This window comes from Chiloscyllium plagiosum, unplaced genomic scaffold (assembly GCF_037043375.1).
Source record: "Chiloscyllium plagiosum isolate Xiang-an unplaced genomic scaffold, Cpla_swu_hap1 HiC_scaffold_19, whole genome shotgun sequence".
Taxonomy (NCBI): domain Eukaryota; kingdom Metazoa; phylum Chordata; class Chondrichthyes; order Orectolobiformes; family Hemiscylliidae; genus Chiloscyllium; species Chiloscyllium plagiosum.
Window position 1 is genome coordinate 8008259 of NW_028270157.1, and position 16770 is coordinate 8025028.

Genomic DNA, 16770 nt, shown 5'->3' on the forward strand with positions numbered 1-16770 from the left:
AAACCTATCGCCTATTTTCTAAAGATCAGTATCCCTCTGCTCCCTGCCCATTCATGTATCTGTCTAGATACCTCTTAAATTACGCTATCATGCCCACCACTACCACCTCCACTGGCAATGCATTCCAGGCACCCACCACCCTCTGCGTAAAGAACTTTCCACGCATATCTCCCCTAAACTTTTCCCCTCTCACTTTGAACTTGTGACTCCTAGAAATCAAATCCACCACCTGAGGGAAGCTTCTTACTATCCACCCTGTCTATACCTCTCATGATTTTGTAGACCTCAATCAGGTGCCCCCTCAACCTCCATCTTTCTAATGAAAATAATCCTAATCTACTCACCCTCTCTTCATAGCTAGCGCCCTCCATACCAGGCAACATTCTGGTGAACCTCCTCTGCACCCTCTCCAAAGCATCCACATCCTTTTGGTAATGTGGCGACCAGAACTGTATGCAGTATTCCAAATGTGGCTGAACCAAAGTTTTATACAACTGTAACATCACCTGTCAACTCTTGTACTCAATACCCTGTCCGATGAAGGAAAGCATGCCGTATGCCTTCTTGACCGCTCTACTTACCTGCATTGCCACCTTCAGGAAACAATGGACCTGAACACCCAGATCTCTCTGTGCATCAATTTTCCCCAGGACCTTTCCATTTCCTGTAGAGTTCGCTCTTGAATTGGATCTTCCAAGATACATCACTTTGCATTTGCCCGGATTCAATCTGCCATTTCACTGTCCAATCCTCCAATCTATTTATATTCTGTGGTATTCTCTGATGGTCCTCTTGACTTTCTGCTACTCCACCAATCTTACTTCATCTGCAAACTTGCTAATCAGACCACCTATACCTTCCTCTGGATCAATTATGTGTATCACAAACGTCAGGTGGTCCCAGCACAGATCCGTGTGGAACACCACTGGTCACAGTTCTCCATTTTGAGGAACTCCCTTCCACTACTACTGTCTGTCTCTTGTTGCCCAGCCAATTCTCTATCCATCTCGCTGGTACACCCTGGACTCCATGCGACTTCACATTCTCCACCAGCCTACCATGGGGAACCTTATCAAATGCTTTACTGAAGTCCATGTATATGACATCTACAGCCCTTCCCCCCCATCAATCAACTTTGTCACTTCCTCAAAGAGTTCTATTAAGTTGGTAAGATATAACCTTCCCTGCACAAAACGATCTTGCCTATCACTGATAAGCCCATTTTATTCCAAATGGGAAGAGATCCTATCCTTCAGTATCTTCTCCAGCAGCTTCCCTACCACTGACGCCAGTCTCACTGGTCTATAATTACCTGGATTAGCCCTGCTACCCTTCTTCAACAAGGGGACAGCAGTAGTAATTTTCCAGTCCTCTGGGACGTCCCCCATTTTCAAGGATGCTGCAAAGATATCTGTTAAGGCCCCAACTATTTTCTCTCTCGCTTCCCTCAGTAACCTGGGATAGATCCCATCTGGACCTGGGGACATGTCTACCTTAATGCCCTTTAGAATACCCAACACTTCCTCCGTCCTTATGCTGACTCCCACTCCACCAAGGACATGCAGGTCCTTGGACTCCTCCATTGCCAGACCATAGCAACACGACGGCTAGAGGAAGAGCGCCTCATCTTCCGCCTAGGAACCCTCCAACCACAAGGGATGAACTCAGATTTCTCCAGTTTCCTCATTTCCCCTCCCCCACCTTGTCTCAGTCCCAACCCTCGAACTCAGCACCACCTTCCTAACCTGCAATCTTCTTCCTGACCTCTCCACCCCCACCCCCACTCCGGCCTATCACCCTCACCTTGACCTCCTTCCACCTATCGCATTTCCAATGCCCCTCCCCCAAGTGCCTCCTCCATACCTTTTATCTTAGCCTGCTGGACACACTTTCCTCATTCCTGAAGAAGGGCTCATGCCTGAAACGTCGATTCTCCTGCTCCTTGAGTGCTGCCTGAGCTGCTGCACTTTTCCAGCAACACATTTTCAGCTCTGATCTCCACCATCTGCAGTCCTCACTTTCTCCCTGACATAGAGTAATCAAACATCTATCCCTAACCTCAACATCCATTGTGTCCCTCTCCTTGGTGAATACCGATGCAAAGTACTCGTTAAGAATCTCACCCATTTTCTCTGACTCCACGCGTAATTTTCCTCCTTTGTCCTTGAGTGGGCCAACCCCTTCTCTAGTTACCCTCTTGCTCCTTATATGCAAATAAAAGGCTTTGGGGTTTTGAGGGAAGCCTGTGGATGTACCATTAATTGGAGTCACTTTAAAAGAGTTATGGCTATTATTTGGTAAAGCAAGAGAGTTATTCCACTGTCCACCTGGTCAATATGTACCTCTTGACCAACAGATTGCATGGTCAATATTGCATAACTGTTTGATGGATCATGCTGTGTTTTTTACATCCCGCTAATGATTACTCATCAGTAGTAATTAACTGGCTTTAAATGCTTTGGGGCTTTCTCATATTTTAAAAGGTGTTATGTAAATACAGAAAGAGAGTTTTACTGTGCGCATTCCACTGCACTTGGTCAGAGCATTGAGTATAGCAGGTGGGATGTCATGTTGAGGATGTACAGGACATTGGTTAGGCCACTTTTGGAATATTGCGTGCAGTTCTGGTTACCTTGCTATCGGAAAGATGTTGTGAAACTTGAAAGGGTTCAGAAAGGATTTACAAGGGAGGATTTGAGCTATAGGGAGAGGTTGAATAGGCTGGGGCTGTTTTCTCTGGAGGGTCAGAGGCTGACCTTATAGAGGTTTACAAAATCATGAGGGGCATGGGTATGGGTAAATAGACAATGTCTTTTCCCTGGGATCGGGGAGTCCGCACTAGAGGGCATAGGTTTAGGGTGAGAGGGGAATAACATAGAAGGGACTAAAGGGCAACGTTTTCACGCAGAGGTTGGTGCCAGAGGATGTGGTGGAGGCTAGTACAATTACAGCATTTAAAAGCCATCTGGATGGGTACACGAATGGGGAGGGGTTAGAGGGATATGGGCCAAGTGCTGGCAGGTGGGACTAGATTTGGCTAGGATATCTGTTCAGCATGGATGAGTTGGACTGAAGGGTCTGTTTCTATGCTATACATGTCTATGACTCAATGACTCGATGATTCTAAATGATGTTTAGAGGAGCAGGGTTACTCCAGACCATCAACTGGGAAGGAATATATTGTCCATTGTGTTTGATGGTGCTCTCTGGGTTTTGAATGAACATTTGGGAGCACATTTTAAGTGTTGGAAATAAGCTTGGTTCTTCTCAAAAGCTTTGTGATGTTGAGAGCACAGAATACGTGACAGCAGCAACATTGTAAGGCTGTGTCACTTTGTTTAAATGTTTACATTAAAAGAAGCAATTTCTCCTTACCTAAACTTGACACTAGCCTTGGAAGAATTAAAAACTGTGAGGACAGTGTAGAAATCCGAAAGGACATTGGCAACTTGGGTGGGTAGGTGGTGGCTGATGTTCAATGCAGAGAAATGTGGGGGTTTCATTCGGAAGTACTTTGAAAGTCAATACAATATACAGGATACAATTCCAAGGGAGAAGCAGGAGGTGGGTAAATGGATCATTGAAGGTGGCAGGGCAGATGGAGAAGGCAGTTAATAAAGCATAGAGTGTTCTCGACTTTATTAACAGGGACACAGAGTAAAAGAGCAAGGAGGTGATGTTGAACTTGTACAGGATGTGTATTCGACCTCAGTTGGAGTATTCCGTACAGTTGCGACATCACATTATGGGAAGGGTGTGAATGCATTGGCCAAGGTGCAGAAGAATGGTTCCAGGAATGAGAAACCTCAGTGATAAGCATCGATTGAAGAACTTGGGGCTGCTCTACCGTGCAGAGGTAAAGGCTGAGAGAAGATTTGAGGAGGCTTTTCAAAACCATGAGTGGGCTGGGCAGAGCGGATAGGAGAAGTTGTTTCTATTTATAAAAGGAACAAGTATAATGTAAATTTAAAATGATATGCAAATGAAGCAAGAGTGATGTGGGAAACTTACCTTTCACTCAGTGAGTAGTGCTGCCTAGAAACGTGGTGGGGCAGGTTCAGTTGAGGCACTCAAGAGGGGAATTGGATGTTCTTTTTGTGAGAAATAGTGTGCAGGCATATGGGGAAAGGCAGGAGATTGTCTCCAGGTGATAGAGCCAGTGCAGGCATGGTGGGCCAGATAGCCTCCTTGTATACCATAACAATTCTGTGATTCTGTCAGATACCCTATCGAATTAAGAAAAGCAGCATGACCTGCATTTATGTAGCACTTCGTATGACTACTGGCATTTTAAAAATGCTTTATAGTCTATGAGGTTCAGTTGGTATTGTAGTGTAAGATCATTTTATCATCTTAAAAACCTCGATTTGATCCCCTCTTAATGTTCGACATAAAAGTGCAAACGTTTTCAATATCTCCTCTCAGATCTGTCATTTTGTAATATTTTTAATCTATCCAATGATGCTATTGCACACCTCTGGAGTTGGATGGGACTTGAATCCTGGTCTCCCAGCCTGAAGGTAGGGACACTACTGCTGCAACCTACGTGCCCTCATCTCCCCGTTGAGATGTTTCACTTTAATGATGTTCATTGGTTGCCTGAGGCTCTCACTTGCAACTGATTGGAGCCTACCCTGAAGATTTGCATACATTGAGAAAGCTGAACGTATCAAGCAACATGACTCAAGGGATTGTAATGAGAATCCAATAGTTCCTTCATGTGGAAAACAAAGCTAACAATTCATATCATTGCATCTGACAGTCTGCCAGGTAGACAGCACATCTTGTCTGTGTGCCCATCTGTGCTGAAAATTGCGTCATTTAAAAGCCACATTAAATTTACAAGCATTTTAAACTTTGTAAAACGCAGGGTAAGACAGATAAAATAATCTCTGTAAATTTCTGGACAAATTGCCATGCTCTGCTGTTAGCCTCACCAACGCTGATAAAACATACCCACAACGTCCGTTATCCCATTGAATATATTACTGATCATGAAATTGATAGCCTTATGACATTGATATGAATTATTCATGCTTCAGCCACGTCAAGCTACCAACTGCTGACATTGAGGATGCTGGTCGTGATGGGATTTATGGTCTTCACATGACATTTGACTTCACCCAAGAATGAGTTCGGTAAAAGGTCACTTGGACTCGAGATGTTCACTCTGCTTTCTCTCCCCAGATGCTGCAAGACCTGCTGAACTTCTCCAGCACTCCTGTTTCAGATTTCCAGCATCGACAGTTTATTGGTTTAGTTTGATGTATCAGCAAAGCTATTAACTCTCTCCATCAGGGACTGAAACATTCTTTAATCTATTGACAGATCTTTGATGCCGTTCTTGTCTTCCATAGTTTGCTAGCATCTGAAGGTAATAATTCTCAGGAAGTAAAACTATTACAACACTAATGGGAACATGAAGTAGATCGAGTTATTTCAGAAAACAGTATTTTGCGCTACAGTAGATGGGTGATTGGAGGTATGAGTCATGCTCCTCCTGCCTGACCAGCTGTGCCTTTTCAGCACCACAGCGTGAATTATGGTCAATGTTGGTATTGGTTTTGAAACATGGGTAACTTTCCAAAGTTCTCCACGGCTAGACTTCTTATTGTGTCTTGAGTCCATTGCTGACGAATTAATGGAGATTAATTAAAACAATTAGCTGGTATTGCCATTCTTGTGGCTTGATTTGGCTCCTGGGAATTTCATTCATTGAATGAGGGTGTTGTTGGCTAGTGACCGATCATCTCTAATTGCCCTGCAGAACGTGGTAGTGAGCTGAATCTTGAACTGAACTCCTTAGCATGTAGCTGAAAATGTGTTGCTGGAAAAGCGCAGCAGGTCAGGCAGCATCCAGGGAACAGGTGAATCGACGTTTCGGGCATAAGCCCTTCTTCAGGAATGAGGAAAGTGTGTCCAGCAGGCTAAGATAAAAGGTAGGGAGGAGGGGCTTGGGGGAGGGGCGTCGGAAATGTGATAGGTGGAAAGAGGTCAAGGTGAGGGTGATAGGTCAGACTGGGGTGGGGGCAGAGAGGTCAGGAAGAAGGTTGCAGGTTAGGAAGGCGGTGCTGAATTCGATGGATTTGACTGAGACAGGGTGGGGGGAGGGGAAATGAGGAAACTGGTGAAATCCGAGTACATCCCTTGTGGTTGGAGGGTTCCTAGGCGGAAGATGAGGCGCTCTTCCTCCAACCGTCGTGTTGTTGTGGTCTGGCGATGGAGGAGTCCAAAGACCTGCATATCCTTGGTGGAGTGGGAGGGGGAGTTGAAGTGTTGAGCCACAGGGTGGTTGGGTTGGTTGGTCCGGGTGTCCCAGAGGTGTTCTCTGAAACGCTCCGCAAGTAGGCGGCCTGTCTCCCCAATATAGAGGAGGCCACATCGGGTGCAGAGGATGCAATAGATGATGTATATGGAGGTGCAGGTGAATCTGTGGCGGATATGGAAGTTTCCTTTGGGGCCTTGGAGGGAGGTGAGGGGGGAGGTGTGGGCGCAAGTCTTGCACCTCCTGCGGTTGCAGGGGAAGGTGCCGGGAGTGGAGGTTGGATTGGTGGGGGGTGTGGATCTGACGAGGGAGTCACGGAGGGAGTGGTCTTTACGGAATGCTGATAGGGGAGGGGAGGGAAATATATCCTTGGTGGTGGGGTCCGTTTGGAGGTGTCGGAAATGACGGCGGATGAGGCGCTGTACATGGAGATTGGTGGGGTGGTAGGTGAGGACCAGTGGGGTTCTGTCCTGGTGGCGGTTGGAGGGGCGGGGCTCAAGGGCGGAGGAGCGGGAAGTGGAAGAGATGCGGTGGAGGGCATCGTCGACCACGTAAGGGGGGAAATTGCGGTCCTTGAAGAAGGAGGCCATCTGGGTTGTACTTTTTTGGAACTGGTCCTCCTGGGAGCAGATGCGGCGGAGACGAAGGAATTGGGAGAATGGGATGGCGTTTTTACAGGGGGCAGGGTGGGAGGAGGTGTAGTCCAGGTAGCTGTGGGAGTCGGTCGGTTTGTAGTAGATGTCCGTGTTGATTCGGTCGCCTGAGATAGAAATAGAAAGGTCGAGGAAGGGGAGGGAGGAATCTGAGACTGTCCAGGTGAATTTGAGGTCGGGGTGGAAGATGTTGGTGAAGTGGATGAACTGTTCAACCTCCTCGTGGGAGCACGAGGCGGCGCTGATACAGTCATCGATGTAGCGGAGGAAAAGGTGGGGGGTGGGGCCAGTGTAGTTGCGGAAGATGGACTGTTCCACATATCCTACGAAGAGGCAGGCATAGCTGGGGCCCATGTGGGTGCCCATGGCTACTCCTTTGGTTTGGAGGAAGTGGGAGGATTGGAAAGAGAAGTTGTTCAGGGTGAGGACCAGTTCAGTCAGTCGAAGGAGGGTGTCAGTGGAAGGGTACTGGTCGGTACGGCGGGAAAGGAAGAAGCGGAGGGCTTTGAGTCCTTCATGATGGGGGATGGAGGTGTACAGGGACTGGATGTCCATGGTGAAAATAAGGCATTGGGGACCTTATTTGGGGATTCTCCTGTTCCCTGGATGCTGCCTGACCTGCTGCGCTTTTCCAGCAACACATTTTCAGCTCTGATCTCCAGCATCTGCAGACCTCACTTTCTCCTCCTTAGCATGTAGGGATATCTATAGGGAGGGAGTTCCAGACCACTGACCCAGCAACAGTGCTGGAATGGGGAAGTAGTTCCAAGTTAGGACAGTGAATGATTGGGAAGAGAATCTGCAGGTGGTGCTATTCGCAAGCAACTGGTCCTTCTAGGTGGTAGATGTCATGGGTTTGGAAGGTGCTGATGAAGTAGCTTTGATGAATTCCTGCAGTTTATCTTGTACACTGCTCCATCAGTAATGGGGGGAATATGTATCTGTGTGGATTGCTTGCTAATCAAGTGAAGTGTCTTTTCAAGCTTCTGTTTGAGCTGCAATAATCCAGCATGTGAAGAATATTCCATCACACTCTTGGTGTGTGTCTTGTAGATTGTGGACAGATACCGGAGAGATAGGAGCTACCACTGCAGAAGTCTGAGTCTCTGATGTTTTCTTCCAGCCACTGTATTTATCTGGCTGGTTCAGGTCAGCTTCTGGTCAGTGGTAACTCTCAGGATTGAAGACTATATGGATCATTGAATCTTTAAAAAGTTCATTTCTTAGGTCCCAATGAAAGCAGCACTTTGACATACTGTTCCACTGTCCTCATGGTGAACTGGGGCTTCAATAGAGTTAGGGTTAGTATTAATCCTAACAATGATTGCACATTGTTTGTTGGATACAGTTCAGCATAGAGAGCAATCTGCTGTGACCCTGACATTCCCTCTTTGCTGGGATATTCTGAGCACCTTTTTTAGGTAAGGGAGGTGTTAGAGGAATGACAATGCAGACAGCTGACAGCTTTTTCCCCAGGGTAGGGGAGTCTAAAACTGGAGAGCATAGATGTGAGGTGAGGGGGAGAGATACAAAAGGGTCCAGAGGGGCAACTTTCTCATGCAGAGGGTGATGAATGTCTGGAACAGGCTGTGGTTGTGAAATGATGTACAAGGGTCTTTAAGAAGATGTATCTTTAACTTTGTCAATATTTACACTCTTTGACAGCATGTGATATAGCAGTACCAGGAATTTCAGACAGTCTTCAAACACAGCAATAAATATCAGATGTACTACACTTAACCTCCAGTGAACTCTATTTGTATACAGTCTTATCTTCTGTCTGCAGCATGGAAACAGGCCCTTCGGCCTAACTTGCCCATGCTGCCCACTCTTCATAATTAAACTAGGCCCATTTGCCTGCATTTGGTCCATAGCCCTTCATACCTATCCCTCTACGACTCTACGACAAGATGTGTTGGTGATACTGAAATGGTCAACAAGTTACATTGGCAAATTTTCCACTGAATCGCTTCCGCAGTAAATGGGCAGCTCACTGAGAAGAGAGGACAATGCTTCCCTATGAGGCTTTCAAAATACTGAGAGGCCTGGATAGAATGAGCATGGATGAGATGTTTCCCCTTGTAGGAGAGACTAGGACTCAAGGGCACAGCCTCAGGGTGAAAGGACGACCCTTCAGAACTGAGATGAGGAGGAATTTCTTCAGCCTGAGGGAGGGGAATCTGTGGAACTCATTGCTGCAGAAGACTGTACTAGCCAACCCATTGAGAATATTTCAGACAGGGATAGATATGTTCTTGATTAGTCAGGGGATTAAGGGTTATGGGGAGAAGGAATGAGAATAGGGTTGAGCAACATATCAGTCATGATCGAATGGTGGACTTGATGGGCTGAATGGCCTAAATCTGCTCTTATATCTTACGGTCTGATGGTCTTATGGTCATGCCCCTCCTGGACCCAGAAAGAAAAGAGGAAAGAAAAGAGCCTTCCTTGTTTCATGGGTGTAACAATGAGAAAAGTTGCAAGGGGAGGTCCATGCCTGGTTTGCCAGTGCCCTCAAGCCAATGTGAAAACTGTCAGGTGAATGAAGCTCCTAACCCAATATGGAAAGTGGGAATCTGCATCAGCTTCATAAACAGTGGGCAAAAGCTGCCTCTTTGGAGCAGAGGAGAGGTATGACCTGCTTAGGAGGACCTTGCTTAACAACTACTGCCATCAGTGAACCTTACATCATCACCAGGGAATAAACAAGGATCACACCTTGATTTGACATGAACAAAAGGATATCGTTTTTGGAACAATGTATGTTGATCATTATTCTATTTATTATATTTCACACATAATGGGAGTCTGCTTTAATGGGATTTCGATGTCTTTGTTGCATGACTGTACTTATTGAACATGATTGATTGAGACCATATGAAAGCAGTAGCATTTAAGACATAGCAACAAGTTAATAGATATTTTTGCTTTGCTCTGCACCCAATCGATCTGGGCATAATTCAATCAGTGCAATAGAATTTAGACCATGATTAGGTTTGATTCATGGTAACATTTTCAGTTAATAGAATCAAACAAGTGATCCAATTTCTCATCCACCCCATTCATTTCAGTATGCCTGGATTGCTTACCAAGATCCTCATGCAGACCATAAACAAAGGTTTCAATATTGCTCCAATAGATTCACATTCTAACTTTAAATGCATTCAAAACCACCACTGAGACCAACCTTGCTGGATGCGGAGACCTACCCAATTTAAACAAAACGTGTGAAAATCCCCTGGCCCCACAAACTCTGGTTTGAATCTGGAGCAGTGTCCAAACTTTTACCTCCAGTGATCTCTCTCTGTATATGGTCTTATCATCAATTAAAGATTGCACGTTTCTCCTTCTGTATGATCAGTTGGTTTATATTAAAGAATAATATGATGCCTGTTAGGTTTAAGAAACATGAAAACCTAATGTTTGACCCACTCTTTGATGAGGAGCTGGGTGATGAGTTAATCAAGCTACTGTTCACACTGCTGTCACACGGTGATGCACAAGCTGAATCAGTGGGTGGCACAGTGGCAAAGTGGTTAGCACTGCTGCCTCACAGTGCCAGGGACCCGGGTTCAATTCCCGCCTCAGGTGACTGTCTGTGTGGAGTTTGCACATTCTCCCCGTGTCTGCGTGGGTTTCCTCTGGGTGCTCCGGTTTCCTCCCACAGTCCAAAAATGTGCAGGTTAGGTGAATTGGCCATGCTAAGTTGCCCGTAGTGTTAGATGAAGGGGTAAGTGTAGGGGAATGGGTCTGGGTGGGTTGCGCATCAGCAGGTTGGTGTGGACTTGTTGGGTTGAAGGGCCTGTTTCCACGCTGTAAGTAAGTAATCTAATCACATCATCAGGTTCACTGATGACATGACTGTAGTGAGTCAGCAAACGGAGAGGAGGTGCAGCAGCTAATGGACTGGTGTGGAGCCAACAACTGTTTCTGAACGTGGACTAAATGAAAGAGATGGTTGTTGACTTCAGGAGGGCATGGAATAACTACTCTCCACTGGACATTGATGGCTCCCCTGTGGAGATTATGAAGAGCAGCAAACTTCTTGGCGTACACCTGAACCCTCAACACCAGCTCCACAGCCTAGAAAGCCCAGCAGTGTCTCTATTTTCTGCATAGGCTGAGGAAAGACCCACCTATCCTCACCACATTCTACAGAAGGCTCATTGAGAGTACCCTGAGCTGCTGCATCAATGTCTGGTTCAGGAATTGTACTGTCTCACATTGTAAGACCCTACGACAGATAGCGAGGACAGCTGAGAAGATCATCGGGGTCTCTATTCCCTCCATTACAGACATTTATACCACACGCTGTATCCAAAAGGCTAAGAGCATTGTGGGAGACCCCACACACCCCTCACTCAAACTCTTCTCCCTCCTGCCATCTGGCTGAAGATACCGGAGCACTTGGTCTCTCATGGCCAGACTGAGCAACAATTTCTTTCCCCGAAACATCAGGCTCCTTAACACTGTATGATCAGACTCTTTCCCATCTGAAATTCTTTGCATGACTTTGAACTGCTGCTAGAACAACACCTATTAATTATCATTCTTTTATTACACTGAAATTTGAGTGTTTTGCACTTCTTATGCACTTTATGCTGCCCTGTGAATGATTGTGTAGTCTGTGCTGTCCTTTAGCACTTGGCCCTGGAGGAACACTGTCTTATTTTTTATTCTATCAGTTGTGCATGGTAGAAATGACAAATAACACCTACTCTCCTAGTTAGGGACAAGATGCTGCTATCATGAGGAGTTTTCTAAAGACGGGCATTCCATCTCCATCCTCCAACTCACTGCTGAAGACAAACCCTGGCCAGAACGTGGCAATTGCACCTTCCTAAGGGTAGCACAGTGCTGCCTCACAGCGCCAGGGGTCTGGGTTCAATTCCAGCCTTGGGTGACCCTCTGTGTGGAGTTTGCACATTCTCCTTGTGTCTGCGTGGCTTTCTACTTGCAGTCTAAAGATGTGCAGGTCCGGTGAATTGGCCATGCTAAACACAGGGATAGTGTGGGATTCCCTTCAGAAGGTCAGTGCAGGACTCGATGGGCCAAACAGCCTTTTTCTGCACCGCAGACGTTCTATGATTTATGATTCTCAGTAGCAATCCAGGAGCCTAATGAGACCTTCTCTAAATCTCCCCATCTTAGAGGGTCAAAGGCCCAGAGCTGTGGCCACTGATGCCAGCTGTTTTCCCTGTTCATTTTAAAATTTCTGTCTATTTTCAGGTGACATCTCCAGTTTGAGATACCTTACTGTCACCTGCCTATATCCTTCAAAAGCATCAACCTCTTGGTGGTGGAGCCATTAGACACCATTGGGATAGGGACCTGGAGATTGCTGTGATGCCTCAGAACCTTCAAAGTTCCGGAGATTTATAGAATCCGTACAGTGTGGAAACAGGTCATTCATCCCAACAAGTCCACTCTGACCCTCCAAAGACTATCCCCTCCTGACGCATTCCCCTATCATATTACTCTACATTTTATCTTAACTAATGCACCTAACCTACACATCACTGGACACTATGGGCAATTCATCCTAACCTGCACATCTTTGGACTGTGGAAGGAAACTGGAGCAGCCGAAGGAAACCCACGCAGACACGGGGAGAACATGCAAACTCTTCACAGATAGTCGTCCGAGGTTGGAATTGAGCCGGGTCCTGGCACTGTGAGGCAGTTGTGCCAACTACCGAGCCACCGTTCCGGTCTCATTGTGAGGAACTGTGTACAATGTAATCCTAACTCCAGCATTCAGTCTCTCTGAGTGAAGTCTCTTGTTGCAAGGTTTCAAATGCTAAATGCCACTTAGCAGCACAATAGAAGTGAAATAAAAACGAAACATTTCATCAACAGGTCAGGCTGCACTGATAAAGAAAACAGGCATGCTGACTCTCCGTGGATACCTTTAATTAAAGTAATGAAGATATCGCAAATGACCAGTTTACAAGAAGGAACTGAGCTGGGGAGTAGGTGAATGAAGAAAAATATCAAACCATGGGAAAATAAATGAAGCATAAAATGATTAGTTGGAGAGAAGGAGATGTTTGACTGATCACAGTATCACAGAATTATTCCGTGCCAGACGGAGGTATTTGGGCTATCGTGCCTCGTTTTTTACCTCATGCCAACCTCCTGCCTTTCCCCTATCTCCCTGCTCACCACCTCTATCCAAATAATAATCCAGTGTTCACTTAAATGTCTTGATTGAATCTGCCCACACCACATCTCCAGGCAATACCCTAACTGCTCGCTGGATGAAGCATTGCTATTCCCGCATCAGCTTTATTTCGTTGCTTGTTACTTGTTAGCTCAGAGTCAAAAGGTGTGGTGCTGGAGAAGCACAGCCGGTCAGGCAGCATCTGAGGAGCAGGAGAGTCGACGTTTCAGGCATGAGCTTTTCATCAGGAATCGTTTTGAAGAGCTTATGTTCGAAACATCGACTCTCCTGCTCCTCGGATGCTGCCTGACCGGCTGTGCTTTTCTCGTGCCACACTCTTTGACTCTGACCTCTAGCGTCTGCAGTCCTCACTTTCTCCTACTTGTTAGCTCAGTTGGCTGAACAGTCAGCTTGTGGGGCAGAGTGCCCACGCACCCGGACAGCACCTAGAGAAAACCCACACAGACACGGGGAGAATGTGCAAACTCCACGCAGTCTCCCGAGGCTGGAATCAGACCTGGGTCCCTGGTGCTGTGAGGCAGCAGTGCTAACCACTCAGCCACTGTGCCACCCATAAAGATGGGGCTGTTTTCCCTGGAGGGTTGGAGGCTGAGGAGTGACCTAATACAGGTTTATAAAATCATGAGGGGTATGGATAGGATGAATAGCCAAGGTCTTTTTCCCAGGGTCAGAGAGTCCAAAACTGGAGGTTTAGGTTTAGGGTGAGAGGGGAAAGAATTAAAAAGGATCGAAGGAGTAACTTTCTCACTTAGAGGGTGGTGCGTGTATGGAATGAGCTGCCAGAGGGAGTGGTGGAGGCTGGTACAATTACAACATTTAAAAGGCATCTGGATGGGTATATGAATAGGAAGGGTTTGTAGGGATATGGGCCAAATGCTAGCAAATGGGACTAGATTAATTTAGGATATCTGGTTGGCATGAATGAGTTGGACCGAAGTTTCTGTCTCTATGCTATATGATTCTATGACTCTATGATACTGATGGTGAAAAGATATTGCAGAGCCACCAGTTGAGGAACAGAAAAGTTGAGCAGCAAAGTCAAGGTTTTTAAACAGAACTGACAGCTTCTGAGGGTTTAGTCTGTGCCCTTTGTCAAAATGACAGTGTGAACACCTTTAGCTTCTCGCTTTAATGAAGCATATTCTCCTGAAATAGTCCACAATGTCCCTTCACAGACACTCTGCAGCCATTTCAGTTCAGATTGGAGATTTCCAGTGTTTCCCTGTGTGTTTAGATGGGGATACATGCCCTTGAAAATCACCGGCTGGATTTCCTGGGGTTGGGGATGGGGTAAACAAGAGGGTGGAATGTTCCCCCTTCTTCTGGTGTAGATGGTGACTCCAACCTCCTGCCCCTTGCTGTCTTGTCAGCGCAGTGCGCAGCCATTACCCCACTCCACTACACACCACACCCCTCCCAACCCCCACATCTCCAAGCCAGGTTAGACTGGGAGTGGGGGGGACGGTGGGGGGGGGGGGGGGGGAGCAGTGTGGGGCTCCCAAAAAGGACATTGACAAGTCGTGGAGTGGCAAGATAGGTGGCAGAGGAATTGTGGGGTGATACACTTTGGCCAGAAGAACACCAAAAGACACTCGAAAACAGGCAGTATAATTCCAAAGAGGGTACAGGAGCAGAGGGAGCTGGATGTACTCGTGCAGAGATTACTGAAGGTGGCAGCACTAGGGGGGAGAACGGTTAATAAGGCACCCAGTGACCTGAGCTTCTATTAACAGAGGCAGGGAGTAGCAGAGCAGGGAGGTGATGCTGACCTCGTACAAGATGTGTATTCGACCCCAGCTGATGTACTGTGTACAGTTGTGTGTGTCACGTTATGGGAACGGTGTGAGTGCATTGGAGTGGGTGTAGAAGTGATCTAAAGGATGGTTCCTGGGCTGAGCAACTTCAGTGATGAGGAGAGATTGAAGAGATTGGGACAGTTCTCCTTGGAGAGAAGAGGGCTAAGAGGAGACCTGATAAAGGTTTTCAAAAATGGGCAAGCTGGACAGAATAGATATGGAGAAACTGTCTCCGTTCCTAATAAGAAAAAAGCATGAGATGGCATAAGTTTAAATTAATGTTCAAACAAATCAAGAGTGAGGTGAGAGAAAACAAAATTCATCTGGTGAGTAGTTAGAGTATGGAATGCGCTGCCTGTAAATAAGGTGGTTGTGATGAAGGAGCGGCGCTCCGAAAGCTAGTGCTTCCAAATAAACCTGTTGGACTATAACCTGGTGCTGTGTGATGTTTAACTTTGTCCAACACAGTCCAACACCGGCATCTCCAACATCATGGCTGTAAACAAGATGGAGCTGGTCGATTGTGAAAGATTTTGAAAAACATTGGAAAATCGTTGTTATCTGTAAAGAGGGTGACCTTAGTATTAGGTTTCAGTGACCTGTGGGGTGGTGTGGACAAGGGAAGCTCATTCTTAAACTCAAACAACTAGCATTGATAACAGATTTGACTGAAAATTGCGTAAAAATAACGAAACAAATTACTCATGCAAACTTGTTTTCAAGGAAGACCATTATTACAAACTAGATGGCACAGAAGGGAAGCAAAGGTATTATTGTTAGACTCTTAATTCAGAGATCTGATTAATGTACTGGGTTTGAATTCTGGGTAGATGGTGGAATTTGAATTCAATTTTAAAATAATCTGGAATTAAGAATCTGAGGGTGACCAAGAAACTATTGCAAATTTTTGGAAAATCCCATTGGATTCACTAACGGTCTATACGAAGGGAATTGTCATCCTTACCTGGTCTGACCTGCATGTGACTCCAGACGCGTGGAAAGGTGGTTAACTCTCAACTGCCTTTTGGTGCAGCTCGGGACAGATCATAAATGCTGTGAATGAACGTATAACAAAATGCCCTTTGATCCATAAAATGTTTATAATTCTTGATCTTAAAATTACACTGCAAGTTAAATGTCATTTCAGCATTCTATTGCTATTGACTTGCAGTGCATTTTCAGCACTAGTAGTTGATGAAGAAATATCAGCTCTTTCTTTTAATATATAAATTGTCCTACATGGAATTGTAAAATGAATATTCATGATTAAAAACACAGAGGATGCTGCAGAAACTCAGCAACCATAGGCCTTGAGGGTGGTGGGAGGCCAAGCCTGACAAAGTGAGAAGTAGCCAGTCCTCACAGAGAGAACAGGCGATAAGTCTCATGAGAGAGGAGGAGCTAGGCCTCATGGGAAAAGAGGTGCCAGGCCTTCTGGAGAGAGGAACTAGGCCTCATGGAGATAGAGAAGTGGCTAGGCCTGGCTCAGAGAAAGGAGGAGTCAGACCTTATGGATAGAAGAGGAGCCTTTTTCACAACCAGAAGATGAAACAGGCCTTGTGGATGAGTTAATGCTGATGAAAGTGACAACTCATCGACTTCTGGTAAGAGTCAGCGTATTCTGTACACAACCACAATACGTCAGTCCTCTTATAATTTCGACCCTTCATATTGAATCCTGAGGATATCGCTGTCTTGATCTTACTGCTCTCTATTCTGTTTAGATCAAATTAAACTGTTATCGGGCACTAAACGTGAATGTTAGAGTATAAAATATACTTAGCTTTGTATTTTATTATTCAGATAATTGCATTAGATGCTTGAAATAAACACTTATTTACTTCCATGGTGAATTTTGTGTGAAAATATTAAG